This window comes from Pongo abelii, chromosome 13 (genome assembly GCF_028885655.2).
Source record: "Pongo abelii isolate AG06213 chromosome 13, NHGRI_mPonAbe1-v2.0_pri, whole genome shotgun sequence".
NCBI classification, from domain to species: Eukaryota; Metazoa; Chordata; class Mammalia; order Primates; family Hominidae; genus Pongo; species Pongo abelii.
In genome coordinates, this window is record NC_071998.2 from 32,430,001 (window position 1) to 32,451,328 (window position 21,328).

General features: G+C 35.4%; 2 long non-coding RNA genes across 2 annotated transcripts in view; one reads left to right on the forward strand and one right to left on the reverse strand.

Annotated features, from left to right (window-relative positions):
- The window catches only part of LOC129047817 (uncharacterized), a 1,037,663-nt gene that overhangs the window by 813,559 nt on the left and 202,776 nt on the right, over positions 1–21,328 (forward strand). The gene's annotated exons all lie outside the window — the stretch shown is intronic.
- Positions 10,126–16,124, reverse strand: LOC134759769 (uncharacterized). Its single transcript, XR_010136500.1, has 3 exons — positions 15,733–16,124; positions 14,866–15,173; positions 10,126–11,034 (listed from the first exon to the last, which is right to left on the reverse strand). It is a non-coding gene; the product is annotated as an uncharacterized LOC134759769 (long non-coding RNA).

A 21,328-nucleotide genomic window follows, 5' to 3' on the forward strand; every position in this document is an offset into this window, starting at 1 on the left:
AGAATTTCAATTTTATATGAACTGGGCATTCAGCTAACTCTCTCTGCAGTATAGAGATGAGATCAGAATGTGCAAGAGAGGAATAGGAGAGACCAATGATTGCAGTGATACAGGTACAGGTTATAGAACCTGGGCTAGAGAACGGTAGTGTAGGTAGAAGGAAATGGAGAGATCACGCTGCATTTTGCAGGTGGAGATGGGTGAACTAAGTAAATTGATGTTTTAGAGTTTCTGCATGTTCAAATTATGACTATAAGCCCTACTTTTGGCTAAAGTACTTTATCAGCATTAAACCAAAAGGATGCTCCCATCCTGTGAAAGGTATCACATCTTGCCAAGAAGAACAACTTAGGTTGCCTAATTTGCATATGGGTGAAACTATAGCTGGATAGGTAAGGTTTTAGAATGAGCTCATGGAAGAGAACTATTTAGATGTATAAGAATGGCAAAAAGGCGAAAATTGAAACATTTCTTTGGATATAAAAATTTCCCTAAATCATCATTCCTTCAAGTGCTCCGTGTTTTACAGACATGTATGAGAGAACAAGAATTAAACTTTATAGATATATTTTTGTTAAATACAGCTGCTTTATTCATACATATGATGCAAAATACAATGAACGGTTCATAGTTTATATGAAGTGACTTACAGAGTGACAAGGAGACCAGTTCACATTCAGTGGCAAAATAAGAGGAAATCAAATAAATATTAAGACAATAGAAAATTTATTGAAACTAGAAAAAAAAATACCCTAACAGTCAGTATTCAGCAACCCATAGAGTTGAGACAAATGCATAGATGGAACTAAACTCTCATGGTGTATTAGCCTGGTTTCTCTAGAGGGACATATATATACATATACATATATATATATATCTCCTAGTGTATGTAGTATATGTAGTGTGTGTGTGTGTGTATATATATCCTAGTACATGTATACATATATATATATATCCTAGTACATGTACATAAAGGGGAGTTTATTAAGTATTAACTCACATGATTACAAGGTCCCACAATAGGCCATCTGCAAGCTGAGGAGCAGGGAAAGCCAGTCCAAGTTCCAAAACTGAAGAACTTGGAGTTTGATGTTTGAGGCAGGAAGCATCCAGCACAGGAGAAAGATGTAGGCTGGGAAGTTAGGCCAGTCTTGTCTTTTCACATTTTTCTGCCTGCTTTATATTCTAGCCTTGATGGCAGCTGATTAGATGGTGCCCGCCCGGATTAAGGGTGAGTCTACCTTTCCCAGCCCACTAGTTCAAATGTTAATCTCCTTTGGCAACACCCTCACAGACACACCCAGGATCAATACTTTGCATTCTTCAATCAAATCAGGTTGACCCCTTGTCAACTTGAACCCATATACATCTCCCGGGATCATATGTAATCTTCAAATAAAGACAATAATAAGGATATAGTTACACCAAACATAATACAACTATCCTTCATACAACCGGAAACATACCAATCTCCAACCCAAATACTATTACATAAAGTTAGCAATACTTAAAGGCTGATGTGAAGTCAATAAATCTTATGTCACATGATAAAATAAAATGAATCTATTTTCTTAGTACATGTATACATGCACAAACATGTTTTAAACAAAAGAATGAGGAAATACTCATGACAATGACAGTCCTCATTTCTGCAGCTGGTCATGTGATCATAGCTGGTATTGATGACTGCCTTCTTCGACTACCCATTCTGTATTCCCTTTGCCTTCAGCAAACACCCCATCAGGTTGTGTTTTTCTTCCTGGTGGAGTGACCCAAACCTTCATTCCTGAAGGGTCTGAACCATTTGTAGTCCTGCCTGGATTGGGCTGTTGTAGTTTCCCATTTACCTTAATCACAGGACATGGTAAAACTAAGAGACACCCCAAGAGATCTCCTGTATTCCATGCATACTTTTCCTACCTCTGTTGTGGAGTAGTAGACTGATTTCATCTTGATAGTCCAGGTTGATCACCCAGCTGACACTGTAACTCTCTTCTTAGTCTGTTGAGTTAAAGGTAGGAGGACCCCAAAGCATCCATGTGGCAATCTTAACTTCCAGTTTAATGGAATCGTTGTGTTTCCTGGTGGCAATGTTCCTCCCTCTGGAACTAAGACCTCTAGGCCAGCAGAATGTAATGTCTCGGGAACAGGAAGCAAGGCTACAGTAACAAAAACAGCATGGTACTAGAACAAAAACAGACACATAGACCAAATGAACAGAATGCAGAGCCCAGAAATAGGGCCACACCCCTACAACTATCTGATCTTCAGCAAAACTGACAAAAGTAAGCAATGCAGAAAGGAATCCCTGTTCAATAAATGGTTCTGGGATAACTGGTTAGTCATATGAAGGAGATTGAAACTGGACTGCTCTTCCTTACACCATATACAAAAATCAACTCAAGAATGATTAAAGACTTACTTAAATTAAAACTCAAAGCTATAAGAACCCTGAAAGACAATCTAGGCAATAAAATTCTGGACATGGGCCCTGGGGAAGATTTCATGACAAAGATTCCAAAAACAATAGCAACAAAAATAAAAATTGACAAATAGGATCTAATAAACTAAAGTTCTTCTGCACAGCAAAATAAACTATTGACAGAGTAAACAGACAACCTACAGAATGGGAGAAATTTTTTGCAAACTCTGCATCTGAGAAAGATCTAATATCCAGCATTTATAAGGAACTTGAACAAATTTACAAGAAAAAACACAAACAATCCCATTAAAAAGTGGACAAAGGACATGAACAGACACTCTTCATAAACAGATATAAGTATATGAACAAGTCTCAGTATCACTGATTAGTAGAGAAATGCAAATCAGAACCACAATGAGATACAGTCTCACACCAATCAGAATGGTTATTACTAAAAAGTAAAAAAATAACAGATGTTGGTGAAGTTTCAGTAAAAAGGGAATGCCTATACATTGTCGGTGGGAGTGTAAACTAGTTCAACCATTGTGTAAGACAGTGTGCCAGTTCCTCAAAGAGCTTAAAAAGGAACTACTGTTTGACCCAGCTATCCCATTACTTGGAACATACCTGAAGGAATATAAATCATTCTATTATAAAGACACATGCACATGTATGTTCATTGTATCACTATTCACAATAGCAAAGACATGGAATCAACCAAAATGCCCATCAATAGTGGACTGTATAAAGAAATTGTGGTACATATACACCATGGAATACTAAACCTCCATAAAAAAAGAATGAAATTATGTCTTCTACAGGAACATGGATGGAGCTAGAGGCCATTATCCTTGGCAAACTAATGGAGAAACAGAAAACCAAATGCTACATATTCTCACTTTTAAGTGGGAGCTAAATGATGAGAACACATGCACATGAACACAAAGAGGGGAACGACACACACTGGCTCCTACCAGAGGGTGAATGAAGGTTAGGAGGAGGGAGAGGAGCAGAAAAAAAATAATTGTTGAGTACTATGATTATTAACGGGGTGATGAAATAATTTGTACAACAAACCCCCATGAGTTTACCTATATAACACACCTGCATATGTACCCCCGAACCTAAAATAAAAGATAAAAATTAATTAATAAAGGCATGTAAAAATATTGAATCTATTAGAAAGGATTATGGATTCTATACAGTATGGTATCTCAATTATAAATAAAAAGTATTCAAGGAAAACTTTCAATGTTCAAAGAAGAAACAAAGCATTTAATTGAAGTAGCTAAAAGTTCACACTGGATATTAGACTGGATTATTATCTAATAGAAAACGATTAAAAAGTCTACATTGACCAAGACATCTACAATGCTTTTATGTTCTACAACTCACCCTAAATATAGTCAAAGATACCAAGGACTTCAGTCCGTGGTCATTAGTAACTACTAACTGAAAAGTTCCACATAGTCAGGTCACAAGAGAAGACTAGAATGAAGTTTAAGACCACGTAAAGTTACATGGAAACAGGGGATTCAAAGAAATTAAAAAACAAACAAAAAAACAGGGCAATGAAACCACTAAAATATGGAATTAACACAGTACAACATATCATATTGATATTTATAATGACTGAGAGTTATCCAAGAACAACATATTCAAATTTTCTTTGAATGGGATCATGGTTTTCAAAGCACACATCTGGAATAGTACAGAGTTTGAAGTGTGACACTGGCTGAAGTAATACTTTTCTGTATCCAAGGAGAATATAATAATCAAAGGATAAACTAAATGGGAATCTCACAGAGATGATGGAGCAACACTATCACTAACGTTACCCTATGGAACATTAGCTTGACCTTGCTGACAAGTGATTTCAAAGTCTTAACAAGTTAGAAACTACGCCTGTAAAGTCCACATAAAATGTATAATACCTCAAAAGACTGAAGGAAAGCTAGATTAGCAATGGAGGCCTGGACAATCACTAATGTACATAAAAGAGATCTACATGGAGAGTTAGGAAATGGACTTAGACTGATGGAAACTTAAGATACAGCATATGAAGATTGAATCTGGAAAATACAAAAAACAAACAAACAAAAAAACAGTCCAGGCACGGTGGCTCATGCTTTTGGGAATCCAACGTGGGTGGATCACTTGAGGTCAGGAGTTCAAGACCAGCCTGGCCAACATGGTGAAACCCCATCTCTACTAAAAATACAAAAAATTAGCCAGGCGTGGTGGAACATGCCTGTAGTCCCAGCTACTCGGGAGGCTGAGACAGGAGAATTGCTTGAACCCAGGAGATGGAGGATGCAGTGAGTCGAGATCATGCCATTGTACTCTAGCCTGGGTGAGAGCAAGACTCCAACTCAAAAAAATAAAATAAGTAAAATTAAATTAAACATAGAAAGCATGAGAGCCATGTACAATGATTAGTAATACCAGTAAAGGTGTTGCCAAAATTGGGGACAAATTAATGGAAAAAACTAAAGTTTAGAAGGACAAAATGCAAAGAGATTAAATGTAATGAATGATTGCACATTAAATTTAAAATTTTAAAATCTAAAAGAATCAATCTCAGATATAATTCCAATAGATACGAATGAAGTACAGAAGTAATGTTGCATTGACCTATAGTCTATATAGGCCAGACAGTAGGAAGAATTAAAATGAGCATTTAGAAATATTACCTTTAATGTCCTTTAACTCTTCTAAGGAGATCCATGAATTAAAGTACATGAAAGAGGGCAAAAAATAGCAGCATCAAAAGGCTTCACAAGTCATTATGAAGACAGAAGAATGAACAAAACAGACCCATACAAGGATCTTATAAATGACCATTGGGGCTAAATATTGTCTTGGCAAACAAAAGAGATATAGGAAATATTTAAAACAAAATGCATTTGGTAGAATTATATATAAATTATATGAATGGAATTACATTTGTTTGGAAGTACTAAATGCTGAGGACCTCTTTGGGATTCTTTTTATATTCTGAGTGACTGGACACAGTGGAACACTGTCAAGATATTTAAAGAATATACCTTGTTCACAGTGATTATATTTATGTGGATACATTACAAAGCTTAGTAAATTAGAGTGAGTGAAAATTAAGGTGTGTATTGTAGAATTTACATATGTGTGAATTATGACTCTAAGCCCTGGCTCTATGAAGAGCACTTTATTAGCTCCAACCAGTCAGAAATGTCTACATCCAGTGAATGACAAGACACCTTTCAGGACCAACACATTAAGGTTACTTTATTTCTACATATAGTTTGCACATAAGGATATTTCAGTCAACAATGGGCCACATAAACTAATGTGGTCCTATAAAATAATACGGGGCCAAGCACGATGACTCATACCTATGGTCTCAGTGCTTTGGGAGGCCAAGGCAGGCCTTGAAGCCGTTAGTTCTAGGCCAGCCTGGCAACATAGCAAGACCTTGTCTCTACAAAATAATTTAAAAATTAGCCAAGTGTGATGGTACATATCTATGTTCCTAGCTACTAGAGAGCCTGAGGCAGGAGGATAGCTTGAGGTCAGGAATTTCAGGATGCAGTGAGCCATGATTGCACCCCTGTACTCCAGCCTGGGTGACAGAGTAAGACCTGTCTCCATCCTCACCACTCACCAAAATAATATTTTATACAGTATTTTCACTGTACATTTTCTACATTTACATGCACAAATACTTACCTTTGTGTTACAATTGCCTGCAGTATTCAGCACAGTAACATGCTTACACATTTGCAGCCTAACAGCAATAGGTTATGTCATACAGCCTAGGTGTGTGGTAAGCTATACTATTTGGGTTTGTGTAAATGCTCTCTATGATGTTGCCTATGAAATTGCCTATGAATGCATTTCTCACAAGGTCGAAATTGCCTATGAATGCATTTCTCAGAATGTATCCCCATTGTTAAGCAACTTATGACCATATATAAAACTATAGCAATCATGGTATATATATATATATTTTTTATATATATTATGTATATTTTATATATATAATATATATTTATATATAAGATATATTATATATTTTATATATAATATATAAATAGATATATTATATATATTGTATATACATATATATAAAAAATATATATATATATTAAGTATAAAAAATTCTGAGCTTTCATGACTCAAAAATGCCTTTTTTTCTCCTTCAGAGGAGTATGGTATCCCTCCACTCTCTTAACAAAGGAAATTTGGGTATCGGCCCATATGGTCTTGACTCCATCAAAAAATGTGGAAAAGAGGAAGAGAAACCCTGCTGTGCCAGAGAGCAGTAGGTCTTTCTGTGCTTTCTTCCATTCAGCTTTCACAACAACTTTTCTAGGTAGACATGTTAAGCCCATTTGACAGGTAAGAAAACTAAATTTTAAGTGAATTTTACAAATTTGATCATTAATTAGATGGAGCCAACACAAAAACGCCAATCTTCCTACTCAACATTTGTTTATTTTCTCTCAGAAATTTTATGTGAAGTTAATACCCAAATGCTACCATTCACTCTTCCTTTGTTTTGTTTTATGGAAATAATTCATTGAATAATAACTAAGTGCAAACTAATAATTCCCCTTCCCATCTTTCACCCCATTCCTCCATCACCCAATGCAGGCTGTCTGGTGAAAACTGTTTTACAAAACTTGGTTTCAGCTCAAAATATAACTATGCAAGTCTTTCACACCCTTTTCTCTGATTTTACACTGTCAAACATTGCAAAGGAGATGCAGCCTAATCTGTCTTCAGTAAAAGGCATGGAAAGCTTGGAACAGATGTGGAAATAGTACATGGATCTGTATCACTGTGGTAAAATAAAGCCAATGAGTGGCCTGGGCCATGAACTATTTTATATATAGAGTCACATACATGTACAATAGATCATAAATGTATAGTCTATGCATATGTGTGTGTATCTATATATAATCTTTAGTATGTGATATGGTTTGGCTCTGTGTCCCCACACAAATCTCACCTTGAATTGTAATAATCCCCATGTGTCATGGGAGCGACCCAGTGGGGAGTAATAGAATCATGCAGGTGAGTTTTTCTCTTTGCTGTTTTCATGACAGTGTATAAGTCTCATAGGATATGATGGGTTTATAAAAGGGCAGTTGCTCTGTACACACCCTCTTGCCTGCCGCCATGTAAGATGTGACTTGCTCTTCCTTGCCTTCCTCCATGATTGTGAGGCCTCCCCAGTCATATGAAACTGTGAGTCAATTAAACCTCTTTCCTTTATAAGTACCCAGTCTCAGATATGTCTTTATTAGCAGCAAGAGAATAGAGTAATACAGTAAATTCATACCAGGTAGTGGGGCACTGATGTAAAGATACTTGAAAATGTGGAAGCAACTTTGAAACTGGGTAACAGGTAGAGGTTGGAGCAGTTTGGAGGGCTCAGAAGAAGATAGAAAAATGTGGGACAGTTTGGAACTTCCTAGAAACTTGGAGGGCTCAGAAGATAGGAAGATGTGGGAAAGTTTGGAACTTCCTAGAGACTTATTATTATTGAAAGGCTTTGACCAAAAGTCCGATAGCAATATGGACAATAAGTTCCAGGCTGAGGTGGACTTAGATGATGAGGAACTTTTTGGGAACTGGAATAAAGGTCACTCTTGTTCTACAAAGAGACTGGTGCCATTTTGCCCCTGCCATAGAGATCTGTGGAACTTTGAACTTGAGAGAGATGATTTAGGGTATCTGGTGGGAGAAATTTCTAAGTAGCAAAGCATTCAAGAGGTGACACAGCATAAAAATTTGGAAAATTGGCAGCCTAACAATGCAGTAGAAAAGAAAAACCCATTTTCTGGGCAGAAGTTCCAACCGGCCACATTTGCATAAGTAATGAAGAACCAAATGTTAATCACCAAGACAATGGAGATAATGTCTCCAGGGCATGTCAGAGACCTTCCCGACAGCCCTTCCCATCACAGGCCTGGAGGCGTAGGAGGAAAAAATTAATGGTTTATGGTTCAATGGGCCCAGAGCCCCCCTGCTGTGTGGCCTAGGGAATTGGTGCCCTGCATCCCAGCTGCTCCAGCTGTGGCTATAAGGGGCCAACATACAGCTCAGGTTGTGGCTTCAGAGGGTGCAAGACCCAAGCCTTGGCAGCTTCCATGTGCTGTTGAGCCTGTGGGTGCCCAGAAGCCAAGAATTGAGGTTTGGGAACCTCCACTTAGATTTCAGATGATGTATGAAAAAACTTGGATGTCCAGGCAGACGTGTGCAGCAGGGGCGGAGCCCTCATGGAGACCCTCTGCTAGGGCAGTGCGGGAGGGAAATGTGGGGTGGGAGCCCCACACAGAGTCCTCAATGGGACACTATCTAGTGGAGCTGTGAGAAGAGGGCCACCATCATCCTCCAGACCCCAGAATGGTAGATCTAACATGCATGCACCATGCACCTGTAAAAGCCACAGATACTAAATGTCATCCCATGAAATACAGCCAGGAGTGGGGCTGTACCCTGCAAAGCCACAGGGGTGGAGCCACCCAAGGCCATGGGACCCTACATCTTGGCTCAGCGTAACTTGGATGTGAGACATGGAGTCAAAGGAGATCATTCTGGAGCTTTAAGATTTGACTGCCCCACTGGATTTAAGACTTGCATGGGGCCTGTAGTCTCTTCATTTTGCCCAATTTCTCCCATTTGGAACAGGTGTATTTACTCAGTGCCTGTACTCCCATTGTATCTAGGAAGTAACTAACATGCTTTTGTTTCTACAGGCTCATAGGTGGAAGGGACTTGTCTTGTCTCAGATGAGGCTGTGGACTGTGTGTGGACTTTTGAGTTAATGCTGAAATGAGTTAAGACTTTGGGGGACTGTTGGGAAGGCATGATTTTGTTTTAAAATGTGAAAGGGAAATGAGATTTGAGAGGGGCCAGGGGCAGAATCATATGGTTTGGCTCTGTGTCTCCATCCAAAACTCACCTTGAATTGTAATAACCCCTATGTATCGTGGGAGGGACCCAGTGGTAGGTAATTGAATCATGGGGGCAGGTTTTTTCTTGTACATGAGATCTGATGAGTCTCATGAGATCTGATGAGTCTCATGAGATCTGATGGTTTTCTAAAAGGGCAGTTCCCCTGCACTCACCCTCTTGCCTACCACCATGTAAGATGCTATTTGCTCTTCCTTGCCTTCTACCATGATTGCGAGGCCTCCCCAGTCATGTGGAACTGTGAGTCAATTAAACATCTTTTTTTTATAATTACTCAGTCTTATTAGTCTGTTCTCAGGCTGCTAATAAAGACATACCTGAGACTGGGTACAGACTGGGTTCCCAGCAGCCTTAGAACAGAAAAATACAGGGTGTTTTAAATATATTTTAAAGAGAAAATTTCTAAACATTCAAATATGTACTAAAATCAACCCCCATAATTGTTTAATGTGGTTACCTGTGTGTTGTTTAATTTTGCTTTTAGAACATTATGCAGTGGTTTCATGCTTTGGTCTCCCAAAAGGGAATTAAATAGTAGCTTTAAATCTATGAAGAAAGAATTTCTAATGGAGAATTTCAGACAAATCTTTTATAGGTCACATTATCCCCACTGCAACTATAGCTTGCACAACTAACAGTGTGAAATAATAACTCTTTTCAAGACAATTACAAGATTTTCTATTTTCCCTAGTTCTTTCCAATTTCAGTCTTTCTGAAATAAAATGCTGAAATAATACCTGCATAGTTTCCAAGAAATGGGGAGAAAGAAAGGGGGCACTTCATCAATAGCTACCAGCAACAACAGTACAGATATCCCAAAGCCAGGGCAAGCATCTGATTAATAAAATTGAATCACTTGTAAATCAGTAGTGAAGTGTGAGGTCCTCAAATAGGTTGGAGGATTTATTCTAATGAAAGAATGGCCTTAAAGAAGCATTTACAACTGAAATGGGGATGGAAGTGATTAAGAGCTAGTTTGAAAACAGAAGAATAAATGAAGGAGTTAGGTAGGGCTAGAATGTTAATAGGAGGGGAGTTAAGAAACCCAGATGCAGATAATTTGTCTTCTTGATAGGCTAACTTATGTATTTTTTTAAGGCATCATTCTGTTCAAAATACTATGGTAAACATAAATATTTCTTCAAATGACATGATAATGACTTCTGGAATCAGATGTCAAATATAAAAGTAAGATCACATTTAAAAGTTAACAGAAAATAGAACATTTTATAGTGCCAGATTGAATATAATCTTTGAAATTTTTAAATGCTACAGTACAGAAACAAAGTATGTCAGGTTGTTTAGCAATAAAACATCAAAATTACAAAAATTGAAATGTTTGAGGGGTGATTTAAAGTTCCATTAGCTTGCATTTTAATATTTTGTTATTTTAGCTTAAATCTGACTATCTTTTCTGGCCTAAATAAAATTCTTGCTTTAAACACCTTTAATAGTTGCCACAATTCTTTATTTGTGGTTATAAATTGTATTGTGCTTTTTGTTCACTTTTAATTTTATACAGTTCATATTCCAGAATAGATGTTAACTCGTATGAGAATAAAAGAAATAGGTAAAATTTCCAGATTTTTGTAACCATGGGGGAAGCATCAGTTAGGAATCTTCAAGTGACCAAAAGACAGATCCAAGCATACCTAAACAGAAAAACAAGAAGAAAAAAAAAAAGTGTTGGCTCACTTAAACCATTCAAACAGATTTTTTTTTTTTTTTTTTCAGATGACACTGGATTTATGGCTTAAAATACTTTGATCGAAACTCAATTTTTCTCTTTTTTTTTTTTTTTTTTTTTTGAGATGGAGTCTCACTCTGTCAGCTAGGCTGGAGTGCAGTGCAGTGGCACAATCTCGGTTCACTGGAACCTCCACCTTCTGGGTTCAAGTGATTCTCCTGCCTCAGCCTCCTAAGTAGCTGGGACTATAGACGCATGCCACCACACCCAGCTAACTTTTGTATTTTTAGTAGAGACGGGGTTTCACTATATTGGTCAGGCTGGTCTTGAACTCCTGACTTCGTGATCCACCCGCCTCGGCCTCCCAAAGTGCTGGGATTACAGGCTTGAGCCACCGTGCCCGGCCTCTCTCCCCATTTTTAAGTTTAGCATATCTCACTGGTGAGGTTTAAGCTGGTTCTCAGCTCATGATTGCAGAACTATAGGCTTTACTTTTCAGTTCCAGAAGAAATAGCTAGAATATATTTTCTATAAATGATAACAACAAACAAAACCCCTCTTTGCTTCTCATTGCTCTTACTGTGATCTTCTTCCTGTCTCCAAACCAATTATTTTAGCCAAGAGATGCAGAATAAGAGAACTGGCAGATCTAGTTCACGGGTACTATACCTGAGCTAAGCAAGTAGACTACCTAGCCTCAAACACAAGTGCTAAGAATGGTGAGACAGGGTAGCCCCATAGAGATGCTAGGTTCAGTTACCAAAAAAGAGTGAGTAGATTCTGTATGCATAGAAAATTTGTCTTCTGCAGAAAAAATATAATTATATATTATATAATTGCTTATGTATTATATGATTATATATGCATTATGTAATTATGTATATAATTAAATTTAACATATATAAATCTGTGTATGAGTGTGTGTCTGTGTGTGTATTCTGAACTAAGGCAGCTTGGGGAAGAATTCCAAAATGTGCGTGATAGTGTGTGTGTTTGATAAGAGAAATTAAGGTTGAGATAGGATAGTAGGCTTGGCTCAGATTGTGGACAAGCTTGATTGCTAGGCTGAAGATTTGAAACATGATCTTTTCGTTGGACAACAATAAATGAGGATTGCTCAAAAGAGTATCTTGTACATTAGATACTTCTTCCTAATTCTTATTAAGATATATAGCAATAAAGATGCTATGCAAATGTGGCAGCTACTCTGTGCCTGGGGAATGTTTCATATGCGATTTTTTTTTTTTAACCTAGTGAGGTGAATTAGAATAGTCACTTTAAAGGAAACTGAGTCTCAAGAGAAATTACATAATTTGCTTAGTTCATGTGAATAGAGAAATTAGCCATTCCTTACTCTGTGTTCCCAAAGCACCCTGAAGGGATTCCCAATTGAGTGCCTATAAATTTTAACTGACATATATCAGAATATACTTAAAGGCATAAGAGACAGATTAATCAGGATACTTTTCCTAGGGAAACAAAAACATGAAATCAACTCCTGGAAATCTAAGAAAATGTTTAACCTGGCATTGTTAGGACAAAATCTTCACACATACTGGGAATATTTTCTAAACTTTCTCCCCAAAACACAGGGTTGTATACTATCGGTTCCGTCTATCAGGTCTTAAAAACAGCAGAAACTTTTAACCTGAGCTGGTTAGTCTCCTCATTATTAGAGAGGGATGCAGCTAGAGGCGTAGATACATACAGACTCTTCCCTAAATATTTCCCAGGTTGAATTACAAGCTGCTTCTATGCTTCTGTTTATTTTATTGTCCTTTCTGCTGGCAACCCAATTCATTTATTTGATAATTATAATAAATAATTCTGTTGTATTATAGTGTATTATACTCATTGCGCATGTCATAGTACTCTGCTTTCTTTTCTTATTTGGTTGCAATTTCTAGTGGTCAGTAAATGTTTATTGCACGAACTTCTGACTGTTGAAGAAATCTTTCATTCTACAGTGCCTCAGTTAACTTTCACTTTAGTTTTTAACTTGGAGTTGGGGACTAACATAAACAAAATTTTGCTGATAATTTAATAAAATCCATATAAATATATTTACTTCTTAATTACATAGAGTTTTACTTCATTCATTCTTTTTAAGAGCTCAATTGGGTTGAACCAAATTTTCATTTAAGTTACATACAGAAACATCATGTATAGGTTCTTGAAAACTGTTAGTCATGTTAAGTAAAATGATCTATAATAAAACCATTTCTTTTTCTCATCAACATGATAATAAAGTAATGTTGAAAAAAACGTTATTTGAGGACCTGCTGTATGTAATTTCACTTAGTCATAGTTTCCAAGAACCTATCATTAAGTGAGGACTGACTGTAAGAGTAACTGTGTTGTAACTTACTGTATTGTAAGGTTTGTTAACTGAGAACTTGTTGTATCTTGCATTCTTTAACCTAATGAGATTACTGGAAAGCCATTTATTTCTTTGTTTTTTAAGTTTTAGAGTCCATACCTAGTTGTTGTTGTAAAGTTTTAAGCACAAAAAATTGAAGTTGAAAGTATGTTTTTGCTAATCAAAGTATGAGTATTAACATAATGTTGAATGGAATTTAAGCCTTAGTTTCTTGAAACTTAAAATATGGATAACGACAATACTTTTGCTATAGATTTGCAATAAATTTTAGTATAATGTTTTTATAGTACTTAATTTAGATTTGGTATATGGTAGATACTCCTCAAATGGGAGGTATTAATTTTGTAGTACCTAAGGCAAAACAAACAATCAAAAGTTAAAGAATCATGAAAACAGGAATTACCTATTTCTCATAAATAGGAATTACCTATTTAAATAATGTACAAAGACTTCATATATTTCTTTAAAAAGTTACTTTCTCCAGGTTTTCATTAACTATATGTAATAATTACAGCCCATTTCATCAGACCTGTGTTAAAAATCTTTACTCATTTAAATTTATTATTTTCATTTTAATATTCATTCATTTGAGTATTTACTGAGGCATTGCTATAAATGCTGAGGAAATGAATGTTCTGTATCTGGAGCTTTCATTCTAGTTTGAAGAGAAAAAGCATGAAGTTAATTCAATAAATAAGCATATTATATATTAAGTTAAGAGGTGATAACTACAATACAGTGACATAAAGCAGGATAAGGGAGATGGAGTGTGTATCTTCAGAATCTGTTGAATCAGACCAAGTCTATTTTTTCATTTTCTAATGGGGTTCTTCTCCTTAGAATGTGAAGTTTTGTTTCCTCTATCCTAAATTGGTGATACTATGTTTCCTATTACTTATATTCTGAGATGCAAAATCTGGGCATTCTACCAACCGGAATAACTTTCTTCTGCTCTTGCTAATGATCCTGGCTTGCACTAAAGCAGAGTGAATAGGGCAGAGACTATGTCCACTCTCTGCCAGTTTGGCATTGCTGATGGCCATTGTAGCTCTCAGGATGCCAGAGAGGGTACAAAACCTCAGTTATAGCATGTGCCCATAACTAGCCCTCTGAACAGCTAATAAAAACATCTAATGTTCCTTGAGACATTTTCTTTGTAACAGCACTTCCTACACGCTTTATAAACTCATTCAATTATGAATAAGACAATCACATTTATAATCACAGTTTAACAGATGTGGAAACAGAGATACACAGAGTTACAACGTGGCATGCCCAGGCCACACACCTACCAAACAGGTCCAGTAAGAATTGGAATTGAGGAATTCTGACTCCAGAATTCACTAAGGTTGAAGTAGGTTATTTCATTTCTCAGAACTCTTCAAAAGTACAGATCAGAATATTCTCTTGGCTTACCCAAGTCGATCACAATAGGTCACACTTCAGTCCCCTAACATTTGGTCTTCTGCCTTAAACATCCTTAGCTGTGGTATGTATTGTGATTTCAGGTAAAGTATCGTCTTTTAGAAAATAGTCTCAAGGTTCTAAGGGTCAGTCTTCAAAGCTGCCTTCCTTTTTCATGACTAAACACAATCTCAGTTTGCAGCATTAGCATTCAGAAATGACTCTCCTCATCCATTTGAAGGAACAAGCAGAATAGATTTGCCTTTGTAGTTAAGTGGCCCCTCCTGGTGAATTTCCAAAACCAGTGGCAATCCCTGGATCTAAAAACAATAATAATAATTTTCCAAAAATGCCAGAGTAAAGTCCTTTGCTAAAAAGATACACAAACAAGCAGGTAAACAAAAATAAATATTTTTCTTACCAGTAAACCACTCCCCCATATGCACGTGTAAGAAAATAAAAACAATTTTCAACCTTGGTATAATACTGGTGTAAGACATTACAGATTAAGAGAAATTAACACTTTTGTTCCTTCTGATTTGTATTATCTGGAATCAGACTGAATAATATTCTTCGGTGTAACTGCAAAATTTTGTTTTATCTGAGAAATTTTGCTAAATGGAACATTACTGAATTTCTAAATCCATGTCAAAAACCTTCTCCATGAGAAAAAAAATGATATATATGATACTACAGAAATGTATACAAAAAGAAAATGATTAATATCATTAGTTTTCTTGGGTTGACAACATCAATACATTTACAATATGAGACAAGTTTAGCTTAAAATAGTTTAAAATATGAAATAAAACATGAGCAAAAGGTGAAATTCCAAAGCTTGTGAATATGGCTCCAATTTGGTAATTATCCTGAACTCACTGAAAATTTATAACTGACTATCACGCTCTGGGAATTCCATTTTCTCCTTAAACTTTTAGAACGTTGGCTTTCCTGTATGCATTTCTCATTCTAGGGCCAACCTGCAAAAACAGTTAAGAGACAGGTGTTTTGTATTGTGCCAATTTAATAACAGGTAAAATAATCAGATAATGCAAATATTCAAGTAGTAAAAGTGAAAGGAAGTGTGAACAATCAACAAGATAACTGCTGTCACTCTTGACATTTCCAATTCTTAGACTCAAGGGGGCACCAATTAATACCTGAAGATAAAATTTAAAAACCCACTTAAAGGATATTATATGGTAATGAAAAGACTTGTTATAGAGCCGGGAGTACCAGTAGCCTCATGACCCAAAATAAGATGACTGCCATTATCCTGATATTGTACCTCATGCAATTAGCAGAAGTACCAATTAGTCCCTAGAAATGGCAGATCAGGTACACTTTCAGTTTTTAAATAGCTGAATGAATTGGAAAAGACAGAGAAAGAACTGACATATTGCAGTATAAAGCTGCATAAAGCAGATTTAGACATAAAACAGATTCTTATTACAATTTCAGAAAATGAGAAACAGCTTAAAAATAACTGTTTTAACAAGTTTTTTTTAAGTCTCTAGTAAACTATGATCCTACATTTCTATGACTTCCTTTTCCATGTAAATTTTGGCCTCATTTTATAAAATGACATTTAATTCCTGTTATGTGATTTTGGCTTCAGTTTACGAGTTCTAATATCACACTCTATGGTGGAATAATTATATTCTGAAAGTAAAAGAATGGCAAAACATGGTAAGACATTATTACATGATATTATAATTCTACTAGATTATTTGGTGAGGGTATATAAATCAAGATAGGTCAATTGCTCTAAAATCAATCACAAATTTTAATAGCTTAATATAATAAAAGTTGATTTCTCAGCTGGGCAAAGTGGCCCATACCTGTAATCCCAGTACTTCAGGAGGCCAAGGAGGGTAGATAGATCACTTGAGCCCAGGAGTTTGAGATCAGCCTCGGTAACATGGCGAAACCTCATCTCTACAAAAAATTTTAAAATTAGCCAGGTGTGGTGGCACACACCTGTAGTCTCAGCTACTCAGGAGGCTAAGGTAGGGGGATGGCTTGAGCCTAGGGGGGATGGTTGCAGCAGTGAGCCAAGACCACAACACTGCACGCCAGCCTGGGCAACAGAGGCAGACCTTATCTCAAAAAAAAAAAAAAAAAAAAAAAAAAAAAGTTTATTTCTCACTCATATCATAGTCCAAAATAGTCCAAATCAAGAAACTTTTTTTTTTTTAACATAGGAAGAATTGTTTTGTTCATACAGAAGGCAAAGGAATCTAGGATAGCTGCAATTTTTAGACTCAATCAACTTGGGGGTTGGTGGTATCAATTGGTGAGGTAAGGAATATTGAAAGGGGCAAAGGATTTAGACTTGTGCCCCTTGGCATTTGGATGAGATAGTTACAGATTTAACAAAAAGACTTCACCGGGGGGTACCCAAGATGACACTGGCCATAATCATTAAAATACCGAAAGGTAGAAAGGCTTATGGAGGAATTTCTTTTTAATGGTGGGCTTAAATCTTGTAATTATAAAAAGGAATGGCTTATTAAGGAGATTCTCAATGGAGTTGCATGATCCTTGGTATAGTGAAAAGTAACCCTTCTATAGCTCTTGTGGCATGAGGGATAGTTCTACTTCATGATCAAAGCTTGCAGTCTCCTTTCTGTCTTATGGAGAGCTCCAATTTAGCAGAAGAGACATGTGTTATTAACCAACAATGTGGACAATGACAAAACTGAAGAAAGTAATAAATTCAAAAAAGTTGAATTGGATACCTTCATTACAAAAATGACATTTGACTTGAGAATTCATCAGGAGTTCATTTGGGAGGGACAGAGTAGATAATATTAATTAATACTTTAATAGCTAAAATTTTATAAATATAAATATTATACAATTTTTAAAAATTACTCTATCTTGTTAATAACATTTGCTACTTTTCTTTGAAATCTCTGTTTTCCTCACCATTTTAAATAATAATCTCTATTAGATTATTAATATAGGTTAATAACCTCTATTAGATTAATATAGGTTAATAATCTATATTATTATAATATAGAATATTGTATTGTATTATAATTATATATTATATTTTTATATGTTATATATTAATATAATTAATATATAATTATATATTTTATATATATTATATAACTATTATATATAGAATTATAGAATCTTTGTTTTCCTTACCATTTTAAATAATAATCTCTATTTATTAGATTATTAATATACGTTAATAATCTATATTATTATAATATAGAATAATAACCTATATTAGTAGTCTGAGAGTTGTCCATGCATGTGGGTAGATTAACAGTATATTATTTATAAGAGTTTGCTCTTGTGAATATGTCACAGTGTCACACAAGCTTTTATAATGCTGGCATATGTACAATAGTGATAGCATATGATATTTTATTAAATTTAACATTTATAAATTTATTTTGCAAAGTGATTTGCAGAGAAGGTGAAGTGTCAAGAGGGAGTGATAGAATACTAAACCTTACTTTTTAGGTACCATGACTTTCACAGTTTGCATATTTTCTCCCTCTGTGCTGCCTTTTTGATATTTTTTCAGATCTATATTTCAGTTTATTACTTATCTTGAGGATTCTTTGATATATTGTTTAATATTATGGTATATTTATAATTTTACTTATGTTTTTCATATCTCAAAGTAGTATATAGGTATCTTTCAAGTTTGGCTGAACATTTTTATGGCCTCTTTCTCCATTATCCTATGTTGTTTTCCATTTCTATTTTTTTATACAATTGAATATTATTTATAAATATTCTGAATCTGATAATTCCAATACTTGAAGTCTTTATTGAGCTGATATGGTTTTCGGTTGTTTCTATTTCATTTGTGGGGCCTTATTTCCTTCTGCTTTTATAATTTTGAACCTACGAACTGATGTTTTTGAGGTATGAGTTTAGTGTCTGAATTTCTCCAAAGAGGATTTGTGTTTTCTTCTGCTAGGGGCCAAGGGACACTATCAGTTTAGTACTGCTTTCAAATAAATTTTCCATTTTGAATTATTTCAGTGTAAGCAACAAATGTAAATTTTAGGCTGCAGATCCTTATAAGGATCAGATTGTGAGTATGAATTCTGAAAACAGATTATTTGAGGTGTGCATTTTTTTTTCTTTCTTCTTCTTTTCCTGTTTCTTCTTCCCCTCATTTTCCTCCTTCTATCTCCAGGTATGAAAAGAACAGGATTGTTTCCAGCTCCCTTGGTGAGATTTTATGCCTGTGTCTCCTATTATTCTCCCTATATTAATTAACTCTAGGTTTTCTCTTATCCCTGCTAGCTGGTGCTTGGAAAACCAAATTTAAAATTATAGGGCATTGGAAAATGCCTTCAAAATGATAAGTAGCTTCAGAAACACTCTTACCTCTCTTGGTTCCTGTTCTCAGTTTTTTTTTGTTTGTTTTGTTTTGTTTTTTCAGCTATAAAAATTCCTTACTATGTTGCCAGCTTGGCAATTAATTTTCAAAAGAAAATCTTATATTTTAACCAGAATTTTTAGATGTTTTCTATAGGAAGAGCAGTCAGAATATATTGATTATATAGTCTACCACAAAAAAGAAAATATGAAAGACAAAAACATTAATTTTATTTATTTATTTATTTATTTATTTATTTGAGACAGAGTCTCACTCTGTCCCCTAGGTTGCAGTGCAGTGGCGCAATCTTGCCTCACTGCAACCTCTACCTCCTGGGTTCAAGCTATTCTCTGCCTCAGCCTCCTCAGTAGCTGGGATTACAAGTGCCTGCCACCATGCCTGGCTAATTTTTGTATTTTTAGTAGAGACAGGGTTTCACCATCTTGGCCAGGCTGGTCTTGAACTCCTGACCTCGTGATCCACCCGCCTCGGCCTCCCAAAGTTCTGGGATTACAGGCATGATTGAATTTTTTTTTTTTAAACCAGAAATTTTGAAGTATAGAAATTTCTCTATTTCGAGTTTTAGAATTCTTAAAAAGTGGAAGACACTACATTTCATTGAAAAAAATAATTAACAAGCTAAATACATACAGAGGAGGTAGAAAAAGAAGAGAATTCATGTAGCTAAAAACAAAATAAACCTCAACTGAGATCTAGAGGAACTTTCTAATATAAAATTAGCCCACTGCTTTGTTTTGTTGTTGTTTTTGTTTCTTTGTTGTTATTGTTGTTATTTAACTAGAAAAAAAGCAGGACCAGCAGCTTGAAGCATTATCAATTAAATTTTCTCATTAGCTATATTTGGTTCCTTAATTGGCCTTTGTGACTATGTAATTTCAAGTGATAATTATTTGTGGCACTAGCCTATTCCTATATCAATGTTATCTCTTAATTAATTTAAGAAATTGACTTAACATTTTTTTCCACCTTCTGACACAGAAGTAATTTGTGAGTTACCATTCCTTAGCACAGTCAGCAGTGTTCTGAAAAATGACAGTAAGTCCAATCTCACAGTCTTAAACCACAATAGCACTGATAATAATCTTGGAGAAGCCCTGCTAAGGAAAAAAAAAATGTACATATTTGGTGTGAAACTGAAGAAACATGAGATTATAGTCCAGAGGATTAGAGAGAGAGGCAAAATAATAGAGAAAATATTAATTCATTTTAAAGACAGAAATCTTCAAACTCAAGAAACACACAATTGTAATAGGCTAAAGCATTGTGTTTATGCTAAATATTTTGGTTTAAACAGAAAGCAAGCAGTGATTGCTTTACACTTAGGTATTTCTCATTGAATTCCTCAGGGAAACACAAGGAAAGAAGCAATGTTTCAGCGTTCAATAATTTTTCAAACCTCAGAAGGAATTTCCACTCCTTAAAGTAAGAATGAACCACTAAGGAGAAAACATGTGGTCACCCAGGGAATGAAGGTAGGAAATTGCAGCTCAGTTAGCATAACTTTGGATCCTAAACTCAGAAGTCATTTCCTTTACCAAAAGGAGGCACCTTTCTAAGGCCAAAAGGACTATTTTCCCTTTTCCTCACTCTTTCCCGATTCATAACCAGCACTTCCTTTCTTAAATCTGCTCTTTGAGTACCTTCACAGGCAATACTATCAGGGGCAGACATGTTTACGTAGTTGCTACGTTGGCAATAGAAAGAGAAGAGCCTAGAAGTTTCCTTGCAGCAATGTCGTAGGAATAACTGTTTCAGAGTTACTTTGGTAAAGGAAGAAGTCCTGAATACTGCAAACTATCCAGAAAAAAATCTCCTCAGAGCATATGACGAATGAAGATATCAGGTTCCCTTCTCAGGGTAGCAAATCTATAATATATGATAATAAAAGAGAAAAAATTCATGATAAACTTAATGTAAGTCTTAAACTCTAACGTAATGTATAAAAGTGATACTATAGACAAAATTTTCATAGAATCAATAATATGATAAACATTGGACACCAAGCTGGAAGATAGACTGTAATAAATAAATAAAAATAATGTATGCTTACTGGAAAGCAAAGATCAAGCCTATCAGTATTTAACAGTTCAGATAATT